This window comes from Haemorhous mexicanus, chromosome 3 (assembly GCF_027477595.1).
Source record: "Haemorhous mexicanus isolate bHaeMex1 chromosome 3, bHaeMex1.pri, whole genome shotgun sequence".
Lineage (NCBI taxonomy): Eukaryota > Metazoa > Chordata > Aves > Passeriformes > Fringillidae > Haemorhous > Haemorhous mexicanus.
This window is the reverse complement of record NC_082343.1, coordinates 47,752,550-47,773,214: the sequence shown is the minus strand read 5'-3', so window position 1 is coordinate 47,773,214 and position 20,665 is coordinate 47,752,550. Positions and strand designations below refer to the sequence as shown.

Genomic DNA, 20,665 nt, shown 5'->3' with positions numbered 1-20,665 from the left:
TATCAACATAATTTCAAATAAATAAAACATACAACCACCTTTGGAGGTAGTTCTAGATGTTGGCCATAGTCTTAGTTAGAGGCTTAGATTTCAATCAGTATTTTTCAAGTTTTCCCATTAATATCTGAAAGCTGCATTTTTTATTATTTCAAATTCAATTAATCCAACAACATAAAAGCATTATCTAAAAAAAAAAAAAAAATCAGATTTATTTTTCTAACTGAAAATAAACCCCACCTGTCTTCTCAATTTACTGTATTTTATTTCTCAAAAATTATGTTCATCATTTGTGTTCATGGGTATTTAAGGAAATACGGAGTTTGAAACTAAGCAATTTTTCAAGGAAAAACACAGGAAATTAAGAGTGAGGCACACTGACAGTTCAAGATGCATACATAGAATATTACCACATGGTGATGTAACCTTTACTTATGCTTTCAGTAGAACAGATAAAAAGAGTCTGCTTTAGCCAAGGAGGAAAAACAGTGGTACTCTTGTCAAGTAAAAAAATATTTTTTAGCAAAAACAGCTATCAATACTAATATATAGTAACAAAACAAGAGAGATGTATATGAGCTGGGAAATGCTGAAGCAAAGTCTCCAGCTCTTCTCTAACGTGTATTAACAAATGATATCACATATGTGAGGACAGTTTCATCAAGTCCTATGGACAACAGCATACATAAATTGGAAAGAAGTATCTCATTGAGTTTACAATATCTCACCTCTGAATTACAGTTTTAAACTAGCACTTTTTAAAGACATGTATGAAAGCTTGAGTGCTTTCATGGCATTTCACAATGTTTAACAAATTCCTATATCGGTGAAGCATAATTATGCAAACCATCATACAAAATAAACAAGCTAGGTACTTCACAGCATGCAAAGGTATGACAAATTCTCATGTCATAGACAAAAGCTTTGGTAGGAAAACAAAACCACCCACATTTTGCATTAGGTAGATATTTCAGGGGAAGAGCACCAAGCAGTGTACAAGAAATTGTCTCTTTATGGAAGTCGCTATTATGGGTGTGAGTAGTGCAATAAAAACCCAAAAGACTCTTAGTGAGAACCATCACAGAGGTGGCAACTTCTCAGTTATACTTTCAAAACTAAATCTTTGTTCATTTGTAACCAGGTATCTGATGACCTTCATAGAGATAAGCCTGAAACTTGACCTAGCAACAAAATTTCAATTTAGGAACCTGTATCATGCCTGCAGTTTGAATGTATCCTCACCTTTCCTGACTGGCATATGGCACATGTCAGAGGTTTACATGTCCTGAGTGTGGCCTCAGGCTGCTATGCTTCAGGAGCAAGTGTGATCATCCTTGTAGATTTTAAAGGTCCAGCTGTACCAGAAAGCTTTGTGCTTCAACCATTCCCACAACAACAGCATCCCTCCTGCATGCTACCATTTCATCTCCTCAACATCCATGGGTATTACTAGACCAGCATAATTAGGATTATAGTAATACTTAGCTCAGTTTGGAAACTAGAATGAGTTAATACTACAGTTCCATATCTGTGCCATATTTCACAGAAAAACCTTATTGCAATGATAATGGTATCAGTAATTTCACAAGTACATAACAGAATGGGCTATTAAAGTATAACATTTGACAATATCTGTTGATACACCTTCAGCAGAATAAGTATATTACTCACATTACACCTTATTTCCTACTTGCTCCAACTCAAAATGGGTTCTGCTAAAAATAAAAACATACATCGTTTAATCCAGCTGTGCAACACAAGAGAATTTAATAAATCTTTAGCTCACCTAGTGCAGGTTCTCACTTTTCCAAGAATTTTAAGAAAAGGGAAAATTAAAAAGAAAAGGTCCACAACAGAAAATTCAAACCATGTTAAAGTGGAAGTGTCTTCAAAAAATTGAATGTTTTTATTCAGGCTCCCATTGGTTCTATAGCCCTAGGCTCAATATAAACTGAACTTTAGGTATTCTTGCTTTGCAGTCCATAATGCTTTCAGAGTTCAAAACTGCAAAGTAAAAATACGATTTTAGAAAAGATAAACACTTTTTCTCAGAGAGAGTAAAATGATGCTAAGGACGAAAACAAAACAGACCACAAACACCACAACATTCTATTTCAAGTTTTACATAAATGCTGTAACCCAGAAAGATGTAAGCAATTAAAACTAACAATGCTAATATGCCTGCATAGTAACAGCCACTAGCTTCTCCTCTTAAGGTTTTTTACATTAATATCAAGAAAAAAATCTAAGTGCAACATACTAAACCTAATTGGGCCCTCTTTTTTATAGAGGTGACTTGATTAATTTATTTTGGCTCTTACAGAGGAAGAATTCAGTGCACATTTCCCTCAAGCATGTTTCTGGGAAAGGACTGGGCACAACATTTGTATCAATTCCAGCATCATTCATCTCAATTAAGCATCTGATGATCAAAATGATATTCAACTTATTTCTCACAGATCTACACTGGCACCCCAGAAAAGGCTATTCAGCATCCAAAGTGACAAATTGGGATCATTATGAGCTTTGTATGATTATTTTATGGCTCTCATACCACGGATTAGTATCTCTATTTGGCTGTTATCTCTATAGCAGAGCAGCTACTAAACATGACATGCAATTGCAGGCACCCTCAGCTTAAATGCAAATCAAAAACAGGGGCTCAGATGAGGCACATCAGTAGTTACAAGTTCTATCTTGACAGTGGGTAATACAAGACAAGATCCTGCAAAAATCTGAGGATATAAACAAAACTGGTTTTTTATAGCACCTAAAGAGCGCTCTTGGCAAGACCAGAGTTTTTCTAGACTCAATGTACAAAGCACTTAGAAAGGACCAAAAAATACGTGAAGATGAGGGAAAAAAAACCAGCAGATAGTCAGAGATTTTAGTCAAATGCTTTCTTCATTAGTTGATTCCCACTACAGAAGCCAACAGAGACTTCAAATGGATGAGTGAAGGTCTCCAGCCCCTCCGTCTTCTCAGACAAGTCTCTTCTCCCTCCTGTTACCTCAGGGAAATGCTAACAGTGTTTTGCAGTCATGTAAAATCATGTATCTGTAAGAAGCAATGAATCTACAGTGAAGTCTTACAAAAGCAGCTTATAGCCCCAAAAATTGAACTTAAACTTGAAAGCTGTTTAAGTTTATATTTCAACTCTTTGTTTCACCCATGAAAGTTTCCACTTGTTGCTTAAAATAGCAGATGGAACATTTTTGTTTACTTCCACCCAAGAACAAAATTCCCTGAGATATCAAGGCAATGAAGAATATATGTACATGAGAGAGTGGAACAGCTGCTGTGCCCAAATTAGTCAAGTACTTTGTGTATAGAACTAGGTATACCAGGAAGAGCTTTCTGATGTTAATTTTTTGCCTAGTGATAGAAAGTTATTATTGAATGCAAGTTTTGTGTTGTTCTTGCAAACCTTTACATAAAAAGAATAAGAAAATTATCTAAGAAATGCAATTACCTATATTAACCTCTCAGTATGCATAGATGCCCAGATAACTTAGCCTTGACTCATTCATCATTTTAAATGTAATTACATAGGACTCAGCGAACAGAGCTCTTTTCTTCCTACTCCCTCTTGCTCATCACTGCAAGTTATCTGGTCCTAGGAGCAAAAAAAACCTCTCACATAACTGTGCATGATGACAAGAAGGGAATTTTGAGCTTTTAAAGACATATTACATCTATGTACATGTAATTAATACTGAAGAGCAGCAATCATTTATGGAAGGTCCTGCCAGGCTTCTGCAATATGCACAAGAAGTAGGGGTCACAGAACTGTGCTTATACACACATGTATTTAGTCATTACTCCTGAAAGAAGGTGCCAGCAAACAACTTCCAACAGTATAACCTCTACCACAACTATGCATAAAGGGGTTTGCATTGTTGCTTTGGGTTTTTTTAAATATTTTTGCTGTGAATGTTGTCAACAAATAATTTGCTTTATGACTTAACATTTAATCTTTTCACACAGTTTTGTTTTTCTTTTAATATAACCACACAAGAAACTCTGAAGTATAAATTCTGTTGTCTTTTAAGTGAAATTGTAAAGCAAATAGATTCCATTTTGCAACCAACTGGTTTTAACCTAAATTACTATTTTCCAAAATTGTTTAACTACAAAACAGGGACCAAACTGAATTATCTTCTGTCAAGTAAATATGTTACACTCAACCAGCAGGGAAAAGGCATGTAAATAAAGACACATATCTGAAAGGAAAGCCCATGCACAGAGTTTACAGTTATCAGCCAGTATCCTCAGAGGCAGCACAGAATTGAACCCATGGGTTCAAGTGTTTATCTCTGACTTCCCAAGGACATGGCTGAGACTTTATTTTTCTCCTTGGCAGGACTTTTCTCCAAAGGCTTTGAATGATGAACAGGAACAAGGTACACACAGGGACTGTCAGCCCTAGCTGTGCTCCTGCTCTTGCTTCCCAGACAGCCCAGCTACTCCTGAGGCAGCACCAGGATTTCTGCATTTTATAGCCTTCAGGCAAAGCAGTGGTTACTTGAAAAGCCCAAGACAAAGCCTGGCTCTTGGAAGGTTGCTCATTGGTCAGTGTAATGACAGCAAGGGATGCAGCTACAGGGCAGCCATCCCCCAAGTCACTCACATGCAACTCTCTCCTTCCTGAGACACAGGCACTGGACCTTCCTGTTGAAGCTATACCATGTGATATGAAATTCCTGGAGGAAGGAAACATCCAACTTATAATTAAGACAGAAAAAAGGATGCTTGCTAAGAAACAAAGAGGGATGTGACAGCAAGGCTGCAGTTCTTGCTCAGGTATGTGTCAGCTGGTTACAAAAAACATAACCATGATCCACAAGCAATGCAAACCAGAAAAGTTGTCTGAAACATACGACTTCCTTTTGAGGAAGCCTCTGGGAAAAGGAGAAATATGGAAAACTCCTAAGAACAAGGCACCTTATGCTACGTTGTATGACAAATGAATGATCTATCCTAAGCTAATGATTCCCCCTTCTTATCCAGTGATGGATTTTATCATCATTTTGAGCAGGCATTGAGCTAGACTGCTTCTAAGCATTCCTCATCCAAACTCTTCTCCCAAAAACAGATTTTTTGCCTGATCAAATCATATCTTGACCTGCATAGATAGCCCACTCAGCCCTTGTGATAAAGAGCAAATCTACCCAATGCAATAATTTTTTTTTTTTTTGCTTTACTTCTTGAGAAATGAAAACAACTACCTTTTCTGTTACCTTTTCAGTATTCAACCTAAGTGCTTTCTAAGTTAAGAGTAATCCCATAGCAGAAACTCTTCAGTTTACCCCAAAAGGTGATTAGGATTCTTGGAAACATTTTCAAAATTAACAATTTCCTTACTGTGTTTCAACAATGATTATTTAAGCCATGGAGTCAAAATGACTCAGAGGAATTGTAATTGTCATTGTATAATTTTCAGCATGATCTACAATGTGACCAGGCAGCAATGACCTGAATTAATAATGGGCCAAAGTATAATCTAGGTAAAATTAATGTACTATGACAGTCTGGCAACTGCTGCCCATGTCCTCACCCCTTCTGCTGGCTTGCCAGACTACTGTGCTTCTGGTGGAGAGGTGGTCTGCAACCGAGGAACATGTTTTACATAGAGCAGACTCAAACAGATAATGATAATAATAAAATTAAAAAAAAAAAAAAAAAGAATCAATTTGTCTGAGTATGCAGAGCAATTCTTTACACCCTGATTCTGGCAAAAGCAATAGGGCAGAAGAGCACTGCTGAATCTACCCAGTTCCCTGTAAAAGAGTTTCCAAATGCCTTAATCCACAACCACCCTTGTGGTGCTCACTCTTTTTTCTCCAACATACACAGTTTGCTTCTCTCCTGTGGCATGCTTATGGTTCTGTTTGTAGTTCACATTAATGGTGAAACACACCTGCTATACTGACACATAGGACCGGCTTACATTTGTCACCTAAGGGTTTCTCAGCAGCCCAGCTTGTGGAAATATTTGACTACTACAGCTTCATAGTTTAGCAAGAAATATACAGCAGCCTCAGAAATAACAGTTTCAAGAAAAAAAGCTGTAACAGGTGGCTGGGAAACTGGAAACACTTCCAAACTACTTCCTCAAGCTAAACACCCAGAAAAAACCCACAAACATATGATCCACATCAAGGATGTTTTATTGGATTAGCTACCACAGAATTACAGCAGATTTTTGGGAGGAGGGGAGTTTTTTTTTGAAGTAGATTACCAGCTCTACTTTTCAGGGGACAAAAAAATTAAGTCCTTGAAGATTTATTAGTAACGATCAGTTGACAAACTCACAGGTACTTTGGGATACAGCTGCATCCTACCATGACAGAGTCTTGTTAAAATTATATACAAAGACTTTTGGGAGCCAAATCTTGACACTTCTCCTTCATTGAGAAGTGCCTTTGAGAATGTTTACATGTTTCCAAGTCAGGGATACCTGCTAGGGTACTATTTCAACATCACTTCCCATTATCTCATGCCTGCCATTACCCCCAGGTACCCATACCTCACCATCAGACAACTTGCACTGTCTCATGGAAATTAAAATATCTGTCTAGATTTTCAAGGCATAAAGCTAATGACAAAGTTTGAAAGTATCACACTTCAGATCTATGAACGACAGAAGCTTCCTCAGTTCCTTCTCAATGGCTAGAATCATTACAAACTTTAAACTCTCTTGGGTGGCCAGCCTGTCTCTGCAGTAAGATAATTGTCCTCAGTTCCTTTCTCTGAATATTAACTAAACCTAGAGGATTAACAGGAACAGCAAAGGGGAAATCCCAAAGCACTAACTCATCATGGACATGGTATCATGTCCATCTGCTGTGTAAGCTAGAGAGTTTAAACGTTTCCTGAGGTCGTAAAACAGTTGTTGTGGAACTGCAGAGATTCACAGGTCATGCCTGAAAAATCAGCTAAGTTCCCTTGACTGTAGCTAGTCAAATAATTTTTCAGGCTTTGCCAGAAGAGTAAACAAATTCCTCAGGCCAGAGTTATTTCTTTCACGTTTCTTATTGAAATTGTTATGTAATAAAGTCACTTTGTAGCATTTGAAGTTTAGAGTAGTTCAGCTCAACTCTCATTACCACAATTTCAAGGAACTCCTGAAATACAGGATTGGTAGTCAAAGCATTTAAATATAAACAGGGGAATTCACAATTTGCTACTCACATACTTGCTTTTCCATTATGGCAACACTCAGCTGACATTTTCAGTGACTTCCATCTCAGAAAGATCAACAAACATACTGAAAGAACCAAAAAGTGTATAACACCAAGGGTGTGCAAAAGGAAAACAAAGCAGCTGGTACACAGGTCTGTTGACAGTGTGCCTTCCCCCCCCCCCCCCCCCCCCAAGAGGCCTAAAGAGCTTCAGCTGTAGTTATTGAGAATTCTCAGGGGTGGCAGAAGCTGAGTACACAAAGTTGGTATTCTGTAGATGATTTCAGAGGAGCTAAAAATTGATATTAGTAACTATGAGCTAACGGGACCTGGCTAATTGATAACCACTATGATGTTAGCACACATTTTTTTTAATTAAGCTCTTCAGGATGAAATGTCACAATATACTTCAATGGCTGTTTGCACACGATATTCACAATTACAGAAGTAAAACTAGCCTTTCAGTCAAACATACTGTGTACATTCAATTTTGTATTATCTTGTGGTGACAGTATAGACTCAGGAACAATTTCCTTATTTCAATCACCTTTTCTTTGCCCATATCTGAAATTTTTGTTAGCTTTATATGATCATCAATTTAATTAAAGTTCAGATGGCTAGCAAATACTCAATAACTATTTTGAATAAAACTTTAACATAGTCCTTTTAAAGAATTCTGCACTACATTTCTGCTGAAGCCATTTGCACATATTTACACGACATTCCAGTGGACACAACATTTCACTAAATCCAGATAGTAAGAATTCAGAAGCAAGGTAAAGCCTTGCTACTAAATAATGCAGTCAAATAACCCATTAATATTATTGAAACCCCAAGCAGTTTTCAACAGCCTACTGGTAAGAGTCACTAGTTGCTCATCTTTTTGTTCTGTGTATTACTCAGCTCTCAGTCAGCCCTCTCAGCTCTGTCCAAATATTGCTGGAATGATAAAATGCCAGAAGAAAACAACTCCATCATTAATTCTACTACTAATACAGCTATACTGTGTCAAGGATCTCTCACTCTTACAGGCTGATTCAGAATATGACTTTCATACCTTCACATGCACAATACAACAATACAATACAACAGGCATTCCTTCCACAGATCCCCAATTCCATTTCTTGTGTGACATTTCACTCAAGTTTCTCCAACGGTTCATGATTTTTTCCACATTTGACATCTATTAACAAGCACACACAAAACCAAAACTTCCTACCCAAGCTTTTATGAACAAAAACCTCAATTCTTATTATTCTGAGCTTAATTACCTATTAAGGAATGTTTATTCCAGTTCCATGATTCTCACTAGTCTTAATATATATATGGATCACTGCATCAGAAACAAACCTGCAAGTAACATATAAACAAGAATATTTTGAAAAATTACATACAGCTAATGAACAGAAGGAAAAAAAAAAGACAAGAACAGAAATTCAAAAGGGAAGTTATAATCCTCGAATGAAAGGTTCTGGTCTGGTCCTTACTCTGAACTAGGATCAGTGGAAGAATATTGCTTAAGCTTATCTTCATATGAAAATAGCTTCACATATTATAGCTTTAATCTCATTTAAATTAATATAATTTAACAGCTGCAAATAGTTTGGGGATATTTATTTCAATTTATTTTTCTTAAGTTGATTAGGACAGGCCTTGAAGTATATTTTGCACACGTACACTCCAAGCACATCATTAGCTAAAACAAGACCAACTGACCACACACTTCTAACATTCACATTCCTGTTCCAATTTAACCTAAGAGAGAGTAATAAATTTGGTAGTAAAAAATGGAAAATTCAAAAACAATTATAAAGGAACACACATGTAAAACTGAGCAGAAAAAAGCCGTACACTTTCCCTTGACTGAGCTTAAAAAATAAAAGAAAAAAGTAAAAGAAAGTGAAATATAGGCTAAAGTGAAACCTCAATTTGTCCAAATCCAAAACAGAAAGAAAACCCAACCTTTAGCTTAACAATGTTTGGTGCCACCCCACATTTTTAAGTAAGGTAGAAACAGTCATACATATAACCATCAAATATGTGCATACATACAACTACCAAATGTAAGAATGCTCCTACAGTGCTTCCTCTTTATGTTGCACCTTTTAATTTCAACCTTCTGCATGAGCTAGTCAAACATGACTAGTGAATCTTTCCTGCATTTATTCATTGCTGTTAATCACTAATAATCCAGGGCACTTGGCATTAAAGATTGGGAGAGGGAGAGAAGGAGAGAAACAGGAGGGTAAAAAGGAAGACAGTTTTCTAGTAAACACATTCGGGCTCAAGCACAACCGATCATCTTAATCATTAGAATTCTCAAAAGCCCTATAGAAATGCTTCTTTTTAGTACTTCTGTCAAAACCAGCATGGTAATTATCTTATATTCCCTAAACTGACCATGATAACATGCAACTGGCCATGACTTAGGTGCAAAATTTTCATGATCCATGCAAAAATTAAAATAATAATTTAACATTGTAGATTCAGGTCACTTACCAACAAGTCCACAAAGATTTGAATTTTGTTTTTCTCAGGTCAGGAGCAGCAGCATTACCAATTGAAAAACCAAGTGAAAGGCCATCAAATGTTATTTTTGCAGTACTAAAAATAAATATATAATGGAAAATATCTGCTCAGGCTAAAAAGAAACACAATTTCAGGTCCAAACATATGATCAATTAAAAAAAAAAAAAAAAAGAGTAATTCAAAGGACCAGTCTGGAAATCTATTGTTTCAGTATGCCCAGCATTAAGATTCAGAAACCCTCTCCTTAATGACATTGCAACACCCAATGCCAACTAGAATCACAAATCAGAATCAGAGTCATACAAGTCACACAACCACAAAAGACAGCAGCCCATGTGTCCTCAGGATTCTAGTGTTCTTGTTACAAAAAAATCAATACACAATCCAAATAAATTATTATCCATCCCATAATGTGAGCCATACCCAGGAAATGTTCCCATCTGGTAAATCAAAAGAACAATGTATTGGGATTGTGTTTGTTTTTTGTTTGTTTGGGGGTTTTTTGTTGGGGGTTGTTGTTTGTTGGGTTTTTTTAAAGGAACCTTTGCTCTCCTTACCTCACATAAAAACAGTACAACCGCGAAATTTAAGAGAAGCAGAAGCAAGACTGCACAGCTGTTGTAAAAGGGATGAATTATTCCTAGAAACAAACCAATCCACCAAGCAACAACATATCAAATGAAAAAAGTTGATCATATCTGACACAGAAAAGGATACTGATCACCTGCATGACTCACTGTACCATGGAAAGTTTCCAACAGATGTAACGAGGATAAGACCTCTGCATGCCAATGCTAGCAGGTTGCTAGGTATTAGATATTTAGCAACATTAAAAAGCAATCAGTACATTAAAATTGTTTCAATTCCAACATTTTCTTCTTGGAAGCAACATACCTAATCATATTTATATTTGAAATTGCATTTTCTTAGCTTGCAAATATGACAACAAGTTAAAATAGTGTAAATATACCAAAACTGTGGGAAGGAAATAGGCGAGATGAGCTTTTCGGTGTCTTATTTTATTTCAGGTTAACTTGAGATCATTTTTGTTTTTTCTCCTTATTGTTGCTGTTAGCCTGCCAGAGTCACATAAACATCATTCTTCCTTTTCAGACATTTAAAAGTTTGATTTTACCATAACCATAACTCAAGAGCTGATCCTGCCAGATAAACAGCAGCAGCAGACTTCAGTGCCCTGAAAAGCTTCAGCATGTAAAACTTCAGCCTACTGCTGTATTTATATACCTTTGTTGATCCTGGCTGGACACCAGATGCCCACAAAGCTGCTCTATCACTCCCTTCCTAAACTGAACAGGGCAAAGAAAATACAGCAAAAGACTCGAGGGTTAAGATAAGGGCAGGGAGAAATCACTCACTGACTGACATCATGAGCAAAAGAAAGTCTACTTTGGTAGTAAGATGTAAAATTTTCCCTGTCAGAATTGGAGTAGGATAACGAAGATTGAACCCAAATCATATAAACACTTTTCTCCCCTGATTAGGGGAAACTCACAGTTCATCACACATTGACTCTAATGCACCTTCCTCCCCAGGGGGAAGGACTCCTCACACTCTTACCCTGTTAAAGAATAGGCTCCCTCTCACAGAGGACAGTCCTTTACCAGCTTCTACAGGCTGAGCCTGTCCCACAGACTGCCCTGCATGAACTGCTCCAAATGCCCCCTGCAAGGTCACAAGCAATCCCGATCCAGGCTTTTGTGACAGAAAACCTGCTCCAGCGTGGGCCCACAGATCCTGCCAGAAGCCAGCTCCAGCACGAGCTGCACAGAGTCAGAGTCTCCATTGAGCATCCACCTGCTCTGGCATAGGCCTCCTCCATGGGCTGCAGGTGGATATCTGCTCCATCACGGATCTCCAGGAGCTGCAGGGGGACAGCTGCTTCACCACAGGCTGCTGGGGAATCTCTGTCCTCCCCCTCCTTCTTCACCGAGCTTGGATCTGCAGGGTTGCTGTCCTGCACTGTAACATTTTCACTTCTGGAATATGTTCTCCCAGGGGTGCTACCACCATCACTGATGGGCTCAGCCTTGGCCAGCAGTGGGACTACCTTTGAGCTGCCTGACACTGGCTTCATCTGACATATGAGAAATTTCTAGCAGCCTCACAAAGAGACTGCCCCTTCATCCCCCCTGCCACCAAAATCCAGCCACATTAACCCAATAAACCTTTCCTCAATCTTGTTTGCCTTTTTTTGCCTCTTTAGCATTCCCTTTGGCAAACAAACACAGCTTTCATTGAGCTGAGTGAGAAAGAAAATTCCTGACTCAGTAGTGAACAGTATAAACACCGTCTGCTGCTTCTGAAAAGTACAGTTCATCTTCACCTTCCATATACTTGCTTTCACAAAACAACCAATTTTTTTTGAATAGAGATATGGAACAGGAGGAAAACTAACAGTCACTCATATTTTTATTTGAAAGTCTTAGTAGGCTTTATGTTTTTCCAGTGAAAGCTGCATGTGGGGCTGAGAAGGAAAAACCTGGCAATCCAAGGCACATAGCTATGACTGTCCATCAACAGGAAAGTCAGACACTGCCTTCAGACTTGTTGATGCATCCCCATATCACACTGCAAATGGACATCAAGAAAAAGGAGAACCAGTACCAATGTGCCTAACACATCATCACCAGCAGCTATTGAGCTGCAGTTTCCAGAAATGGGAGGTACTAATTATTCTCATTGCTCTTCTATTTATATGAGTTCCCTTGGCATTCTATAGCAGTATTTTTAGCAACTATTTTCTACAGCACAATCACTTACCCCTTGAGCTGTAGTTCTGCAAGTTTCTCTCTGACACATATTTGCTTCAATGTAGATCTTTCACCAGTGTTTGCTCTAAAGTCCTTCTTTGTTAGCTTTTTTAATACTGTATCCAGACACTACAGATCAATTTCTTGCCTGTTCCAGAGAAAATCTGTTGGTTTTTTTAGAGTGACTTTCTTCCATCTCTTTCCACAGAAAATACAAGACAGTTCTACACAAAACAATGATCAGAAAAATAATACAAAGACATTTGAAATCCAGAAGTCTCCCCAGCAAGCCTCCAAACTAGATTCAAGTTTTCTTGAATTTACCTCAGAAGCTCCAAGCCTAAGACAGGACTCCAATCCTTTTTATCCACCTCTTCTTAAGAGACACTGCTAAACTGACTTATCAGAGCTACCAGATGCTTTCTGCAGGACATATTTTAGAATATTCACAAGAATAAATAGCCTAGGGATCATTTGTCTTCCAAGAATCCTGGAATTAAGACACTCAGGATTTCTTCACTGCTGTCTTTTGTAATGTTCTTTTAACCTTTATTTCAGAATTTTCTTTAAAATTTCCTAGTTAACAAAGCCACACCACCACGCTAGTAAAAGGAAGAACCAAGAGATACAACCTGAACAGCTTTCATTTAAAACTTTGCTTGAAAATGCTAACTTTGACACAATTGCAGAGGGTTCTGAAGGGATCTCCAAGAAGAGGTGTTCTGTCAAGAGGAAGTTACAGAGCTGTGGCCTTGCATGCCATTGCATTTTCAGTATTTATTTCCTCCCAATTATTGTCTGCAAAGCAAACAATCTGGCCAGGGTAACCACAGATGGTCTGCTGGTTGGTGGGGGCACTGCTAGTAAAGAAACATACTTGGAAAACATACAGAAGAAGCAGCCTTGGTAGTAAAGCACCTTTATGAAGCCACCCACTTCATGAGGTGAAAGAAGAATCCACAAAGCAACCTTTACTCTCCAGAAAACCACCATGTCCTTCCCAGGATGTCTACCACAGGAATATTCTCCCCTTAGCACCTAGGGTCACATTGTTCTGTTTTTTTCTGGGTCTTTCACTGCTCCTCTTTCTTTTCTCTGTCCTGTGTATGCAAGAGCCACAGGCTCCCAGGATACTCCCTTCAGACTCCCCTCTCACAAGCACTGCCCCTCCTTTGACCACCCTCTTGATTTCCTTAATTTCTGGTTTTATCATTCTTACCCTTCACCTGTCCTTACAGCTTCTTCTCACACAACTTTTTCTCAATGCAAACAGCATCCTTAGAAGCATAGCTCCCCCTAAAGATTTATAAGCTTTCACTGCCTCAAAATCTATCACAGGTAATAACATCAATCACAGATTTGCAGTGTTAGACCTTGCCCTTTTTTTCCAGTGTTCCTCAGGTATTTCTCACTTCCACACCCCTTATGCCCCCTGATTTTTGTGTGTGCATATAATGTATAACCTCCCTTGTGTCCCTGTTATCAAGAGAGATGACAAGGTAAAATGCAAATAAAAATCCACTCTGACGAAAAAGATGTCTCAGCTGTTGAAAAAGCAAAGATAAAGCACCATCTAATTCTGATTTCACAAATTTGGATTATTTGCTGTCCAGCTAATCCTGAAACCTACTTAGGGTTTTCCTGCACATGCATTGTCAGGGCTGAAGAACAACCCTACTTTGAAAGAAGATGCAGCAGTTGATGTCAAATCATTATTATCAGAGACAGAAATCTCTGGAGTGTTCCACAGTGATGCATTTTTACTCTGAGGAGACACAGTGTGCTGTAATGTACTTTGTTCAAAGCAACTATGCACCTTTGTACAGCAATTGGAGATGATTAATAAGAAGAGAATGATGAAAATTTTCAAGTTCTGTTCTTTCATGACAGTTTTGAGTATTTGCATTACTCCCATTCTTTTTAAAAAGAAAGTTCCTTAATCCTTCGAATAGTTCTTACAATTGTGCTTATTACATATTGAGATTGAATTCTCTTACCAATTGTCTGTGGTGAAGTTCAAAAGGATTTGTTGCTATAGCAATACTTCATGTTGATTCAGAAATTAATGATAAAAGAAGTGGCAATTAGCACTATTAATTTTTACTAGAGAAACATGGGGAAGTGCTAAAAGGCTTCTGGCCCCCAAAAGAACAAAAAAGTAAAAAGGCAGTAAAATTTTGCATAGGTGACCATTACAGAGCTTGCAGCTATAAAAGCAAGCATAATGGATATTTCATGCTTCAGTACATGCAGCATGAATATTGCTGCCTTAATAGCTCGAGACAGACTCAGCCTCTGCTGTGTTTCAGGAACTCCCAGAAGACCACAGGGATGTGTCTTCTTTCAGTCATAACAGAACCCTGTGGGACAAGCTCCTCTACAATATTATCAGCAAGGGAAATTGAATACTTTTCCCTGCAGATTTGACACTGTTCTTTCAGTGTTTTGCAGGGACCTTTCTTTGGCATTTTTAGTGAATCAAAGTATGTTGCTTCAAGATCATGACCTGCTTATTCTCATCCTTGATTTACAGCCATGAAGCAGACAAGTACTTTCTGGGTCATACGAAATCATAAGAGGTAATTCATTTTCTACACCAAGAGTGCTATTATCTCACCAAATTATTTGGTTTTTGTGGTAGCCCAGGACCTTCTACATGGTATTTAAGGTTTTAGGTTTTTTTAAAGGCTTGGCTTGTTATTTCAACCCTATAAAGGATATAGTGTGGTTCTATGTGACTGTAGTGCAAGGCAGAAGAAAATGGAATGCTTTGCTTCTTCAGTATATATTTAGTGAGATTTTTCTTAATGTATGATTTGACAGCCTTAATAATATATTTCCCGCTATTAGAATCCCACATAATTACTGAACTCAAATTTCCTTATTTCATAATGAAATAACGGAGGCTTTTTATAAATCCTTGTGGATGATAGATAGCATTTTTACCCTTCCAAACTGTCAGGTTTATTTCCTTTAGGTGCTACAGCTGAAACCTCATACCTTCATGCAGGAATGTTGGGAGGATTTCTTAAAACCCATTAATCCTAGATGAGGGAAGGGTCCTCTCCTGCTTATGAGAAGGACAGACAAGAATAATGAGCCTGCAGGATGATGTATGTTGTCACGACTTTATACATTTCACCCAAAAAGCTGTCCCTCCATACTTCACATGGAGCCTTAAAGGTGCTCAGCATCTGGCTCCAGTACACCTAACGCTGTCAAATAAGGCAGTAATGGACAAATTGTTACACACAAACACAGCTAGAGCTCAGCGGGTACACAACACTGTACAAAGCCCCTTGACCAACCCCTGGCACCAAGATTAGACTGCTTGCTTTAAGAGAAGTGATGTACACACACACGGTGTGTACATCAATTCTCTTAATCCCTTCCTTCCAAATTTCTCAGTCATCTATGAACTTATCTGTAAGAGGTAAACTTTTGTCTTTTGTTATTACAAATCTTTGTATGCCATAATTAATCTTCTTCCCACAGGAATGAAGAAGGACAGAGTATCATCCAAATAAGGTGAGAGGTTAACCTTACACACCATCATCACACAGCCTTCTTATCTTGAGAGGAAAAGGAAAAGCATAGAAATATGTATCATTATGGAGCACAAGTCCATCAACTTGTTGAACGTAACTCAGTAATCCTGGAAGCCCCCAGTCACATTCCCTACCCCCACAAGAACTCTCTACAAACTAGCAGAGCAGCCACAACCTCCTGGAGACCAAGGCTGGGCCTAATGCTGACCACAGAGAATAGACAATTTATCAGATGTTTGGTGAGCATGGAATTCTGATACTGTGGCTCTATTGCACTGAGCTAAGTGAACGAAACTTTGAATTTGCTTGTAGGAAATTGTTTTAAATTAAAAAGGGTTTGTTTACTCCATCTTAACCAGGAAAGCACAGAAAACAGAGAAGGAAAGATAATGGCATTGACAAGTATCTGTACTTTCAAATAATACCCAGGAAAATACTTTCTGATAATCCATACTGAAGCTGTACTATTAATTATTTCTCTGTAACTATCTCCATCAGGATTAATTTAGACAAGTATGAAACTACCTCCAGCTCTCATTGCAGCAACCAATTATTTATCATCTGTAATATAACTGACATCTTTTGTTTTTCCAAAGATTTTCCAGCCACAGAAAAGGCTTTGCCTTCAGTTTGAATACGTTGCATAAAGAAACTCACTCAAGCCTTCCCTCCTTTACACCAACAGATGCCTCCAGCATGAAACTAACTACATACTTAGAATATGCAAGGGAGTTAATTGTCGCCTATTTTACAGTCAGTAATTTCAACATTTTATACTCCCAAGAGTGGATTCTGTCTTTGCCCTCACTGAATCTCCCAGCCAGAGGTGCATGGACAAGGTTGCATTCGGTGGACACTCAACCAAGGCACAAGAAATAGAAAATATTACAGCCTTATCCTCTCTTAAAACAAAAATAAGACATAAACAACTCCTGAGGATAAAGTCTTAATCTAATCATGGCACACGAGGCTTATGGTAAATTTATTTATGTTTTGCACTCCAACACCATCAGGAACACAGCCTGGTATATGCTGCAACACTGTTGGGTGGACTGGGAGGCACCATTTTTTGCTTGCAGAGGTGATGGACATTCTCCCAGCACCTCTGACAGCTTCACACGTACAGCAACCATGCAGCCCAGAAAAACTGACACTCTTCAATAGAAAAAGACATAGAACAAAGTCACAAAGAAAATAGCAACATTGTGGAATGGATTTGTGAAACAGACAACTTTTGGTGTTACCAAGCTCTTTCTTTTTATTTCGAGCATACAGATCCATTCAAACATCTGTGACCTGAGTCACAAACTATGGTACTTAAATACAAATAAGGATACTGAGATGGCATTGCATATCCTCCCTGACATAATCCTATAGATACTGCTCCTTATTTTAAGGATTAATTATATATCTTCATTAAATAAGAATCTGCCATTACAGCAAAAGATACCATTAGTATTAAAAACCCTCCAATCATATTTCATACTAAACTAAGCAGCCATGGGTTGACATGCACTGAGCAGAGCTTTCATTGCCTTCAGATATTGCACAGATACTTTGCCTCCACCTCAGAACACCATCTCCTCTTAATGGCAAAAAGACGTAATAGGATAATGAACAATATTAATTAAGGTCATCCAGATCACTTCAAACGTTTTCCTGGTGTCAAGCACCTTTTGCACCCCTTCCTTTTTGAGTCACATAACACTGCGTAAGCACAGTAATTGCTGGCACAAAGTACACAATTAGGCTGTCTGCTACAATGAAGACTGAGGGAGAATAGAAGATATGAACATAAGAACCATAACGCTGTAGTATTAATGTGGAAGAAATTTCCACATTAGTCATCACAAGATTTTCTTTAGCCTTTCAGCATTTGACCCTGAAAACATTCATGGCATTAAGACTAAAACCCAAATACTTATTCAAGAAAGGGAGGTTGGATAGTTTTAGAGCAGCTACTATAGGTTTAGAATTAAAAGAGTAGTAAGTGTGACAATTTTTTAGACCAGCTTACAAATTAACCAACACACTTTACTCCTTAACACTAATACCTAGAACTGTAATTTAAGGCACCATTGAGCACTGTGTTTATGATGTTTCATATGGTCATGGTTGGTTTTCACTGTGAAAACCTACCTCTGAGACTGCGGCTCTAAAAATACTTTAATAAGCTGTTGGATGCAGACTATATTGCTATGAGTAAGATAATTTTGTTTTTCAGTAACAAAGAAAAATGCACTGTATTTGACAATATACAGATGTATGATATAACATATGCAATCACCTCCCTCCAGAAAGTTACTATTCATCTACTTGAAAATGAGAGGAATTTAATGAATTTACACCTCACAACAGTTTCTGTAATAAATTAAGTTAGGTTCTATTTCTTTTGAAATAAACGTGAAAACATACGAAACTGAATTTCTAGTTCTGATGGCATATTGTATGTGGTAGAAGATGAGAACTTGCAACATGTTTTCACATAGCTGCCAGTAAGTCAGACGAATTTCATACTGGATTATCCCTGGAGCATTTCATCTCTTTGTTACTAAAATTCAGCAAAACTGCTACACCCAAAACAGTCCAAGAGAATTGTTTTCAGTGTTTCAGCTCAAGTCAACAGATTGTTCTTCCCCGTTGCTGGAGTTACCCTGTTAACATGCACATGACACTGAAATAAAAACACTTGGAATGAGATTCAACACTGGTCTTCATATTGCTCTACAGGACAATAATGTATACACATAAAAGCTTCTGGTAATAGCAGAGCTATTTAAAAAACAAACAACTCAATGTATTTGTTTTATTAAAAAAAGAGAACACAAAACACACAACATCAGAAAACCCTACGATACTTCTTCCATGCCATGGAAAATTGCTACTGTATGAGCAACGTGCTTGCTTCCAAGCTGAGGCACGTTTCCGAAAGCCATCAAACCAAGCTTCCATTCCAGAAAAAGCAGTATTCTCTACTGCAGTCCTGGTCCAACACAAGGAAGCAAACCAAGCACTGCCAGATTAAATAGACGCAGACAAAATAAAATCAATATATCATTCACGCGCTTTGAGGTATATAGGCAGGTAAACAAACAAAAGGCAGAAACAATTCAGTCAGTGTAGGATGCAAACACTGGAAAATATATCTCTTGGACAAAAACATCTTCAGGAGAAATCCCAGCTTTTGCTTGCTGTTTTTAAAGTTTCTCGACCTGTGTCAGCAATATTGAAGTTATAGTACTTCTGTCTGTGACTACTTCTATATATGGTCAGCACAGATATTAGCTGGGATTTGCTTTTTTCCAAAGTAATCCTAGGCAATCAGAAGGCATTTAATCAGTATGAAAACCCACACGAGCCGATCCATAGCCCTGCACACGAGTCCATTTGGGTTTCTCTGCCCCGAGACTTACACAGCGAAGAGAATACGGCTTGTTCTGGTTTTAAGTAAACACTTGGGCTCTGCTTCAGACACTCCTGCGGGTGCGCTGGCAGCGCACACCCTACTCACCGCTGCCTTCCCAAACTCTAGCCGCACGCCAGCCCGCACTCCGGCGCTCAGTCCCGAGGAACCGCGTTTGATCCACAGCGGAGCGGACTCCGCACAGCCACGGAGACGATCAGCCACCTGCCCGGGGCAGGCCAAGCACCGCCGCGCACTCCTCGCTGCCCCAGCGGGACCAGCCCGACTCCGGCCGGCACGTCGAGCCCCGCTCCGGGCTGCGGGGCAAGCCTCCACAGGACGGCATTCCGCACCGTGCAGCCGCGATCCCCGATCCCACTGAACCAGGGGCAGGCGGCTCCGCACCGCGCTGCTCGAGGGGCGCAGCAGCCCCGGGAGCGGCGGCTCCTCCGGGTCCCACCGGGAGCGGAGCAGCCCCGCCGCGGTACGCGGAGCCCTCCGGCGGCCGCCGCCGCTGCCACAGCCTCAGCCCCCCCGCCCCGGCTGGACAGAAGGTTCTGCTTTTCCTCAGCGGCTTCGAAGCGGGGACCGTCCGCACAACTTTCCCCGCGGCGAGCCGTGCTGCGCTGCCGGCCCGGGCTGCGCCGCACGCCGCTCCCCACCACTGACACCCGCGCACGCTAGGTAGGGCAAACACACAAAAAGCTCCTGAGACCCGCCCGAACCGGCATTTCTCCTCGTTCCTACCTGCCCGGTTCCCGGAGACCCTGCACCGCCCGCTCCGCGCCGAGCGCTCCCTGCGACGCCCAGGTGGCGTTTAGGAGCGAGCTTCCCACGGGCGGCGCGCCCCCGGCGGCCGGAACATCCCCCGCCGGGCGCCGCCGGGAGGAGGGCGCTCCGCACCCGCCCCCGACGCGGACACCGCCGACACGGCCGCACCTGTGCTGGGCAGCGACACCGCCCCTTCAGTCCCGGCCCGAGGGTGGGCGGGGGCGCGTCGGGACCACCGGCCCCGCACCCGCCGCCGCCCTCCCCGGGCAGCCGCCGCACGAGGGACCCCCCCCATCGCCGCCGCGCCGCGCGCTCATTGGCCCGGCCGCCGTGACCTCACGGCGCCCGCCCCGCCCCGCCCGCCGACCCCGGCCCGCGGGCAGCGCTGCCGGGCGGCGGCCGCTCCGCCGAGGTGCGAGGCTGGGCGGCCCGACGGCCCGCGGCCGCTCCGAGCTGCTGGGA

General features: G+C 40.2%; 1 protein-coding gene across 1 annotated transcript in view; it reads right to left on the bottom strand.

The window, feature by feature from the left end:
- Positions 1 to 20,434, bottom strand: part of CHRM3 (cholinergic receptor muscarinic 3) — a 270,929-nt gene extending 250,495 nt beyond the window's left edge. The window contains exon 1 of the mRNA XM_059841674.1: positions 20,180 to 20,434. The gene's annotated coding sequence lies outside the window, so the exon portion shown is untranslated. The remainder of the gene's footprint in view (positions 1 to 20,179) is intronic.
- Positions 20,435 to 20,665: the final 231 nt, after the last annotated feature.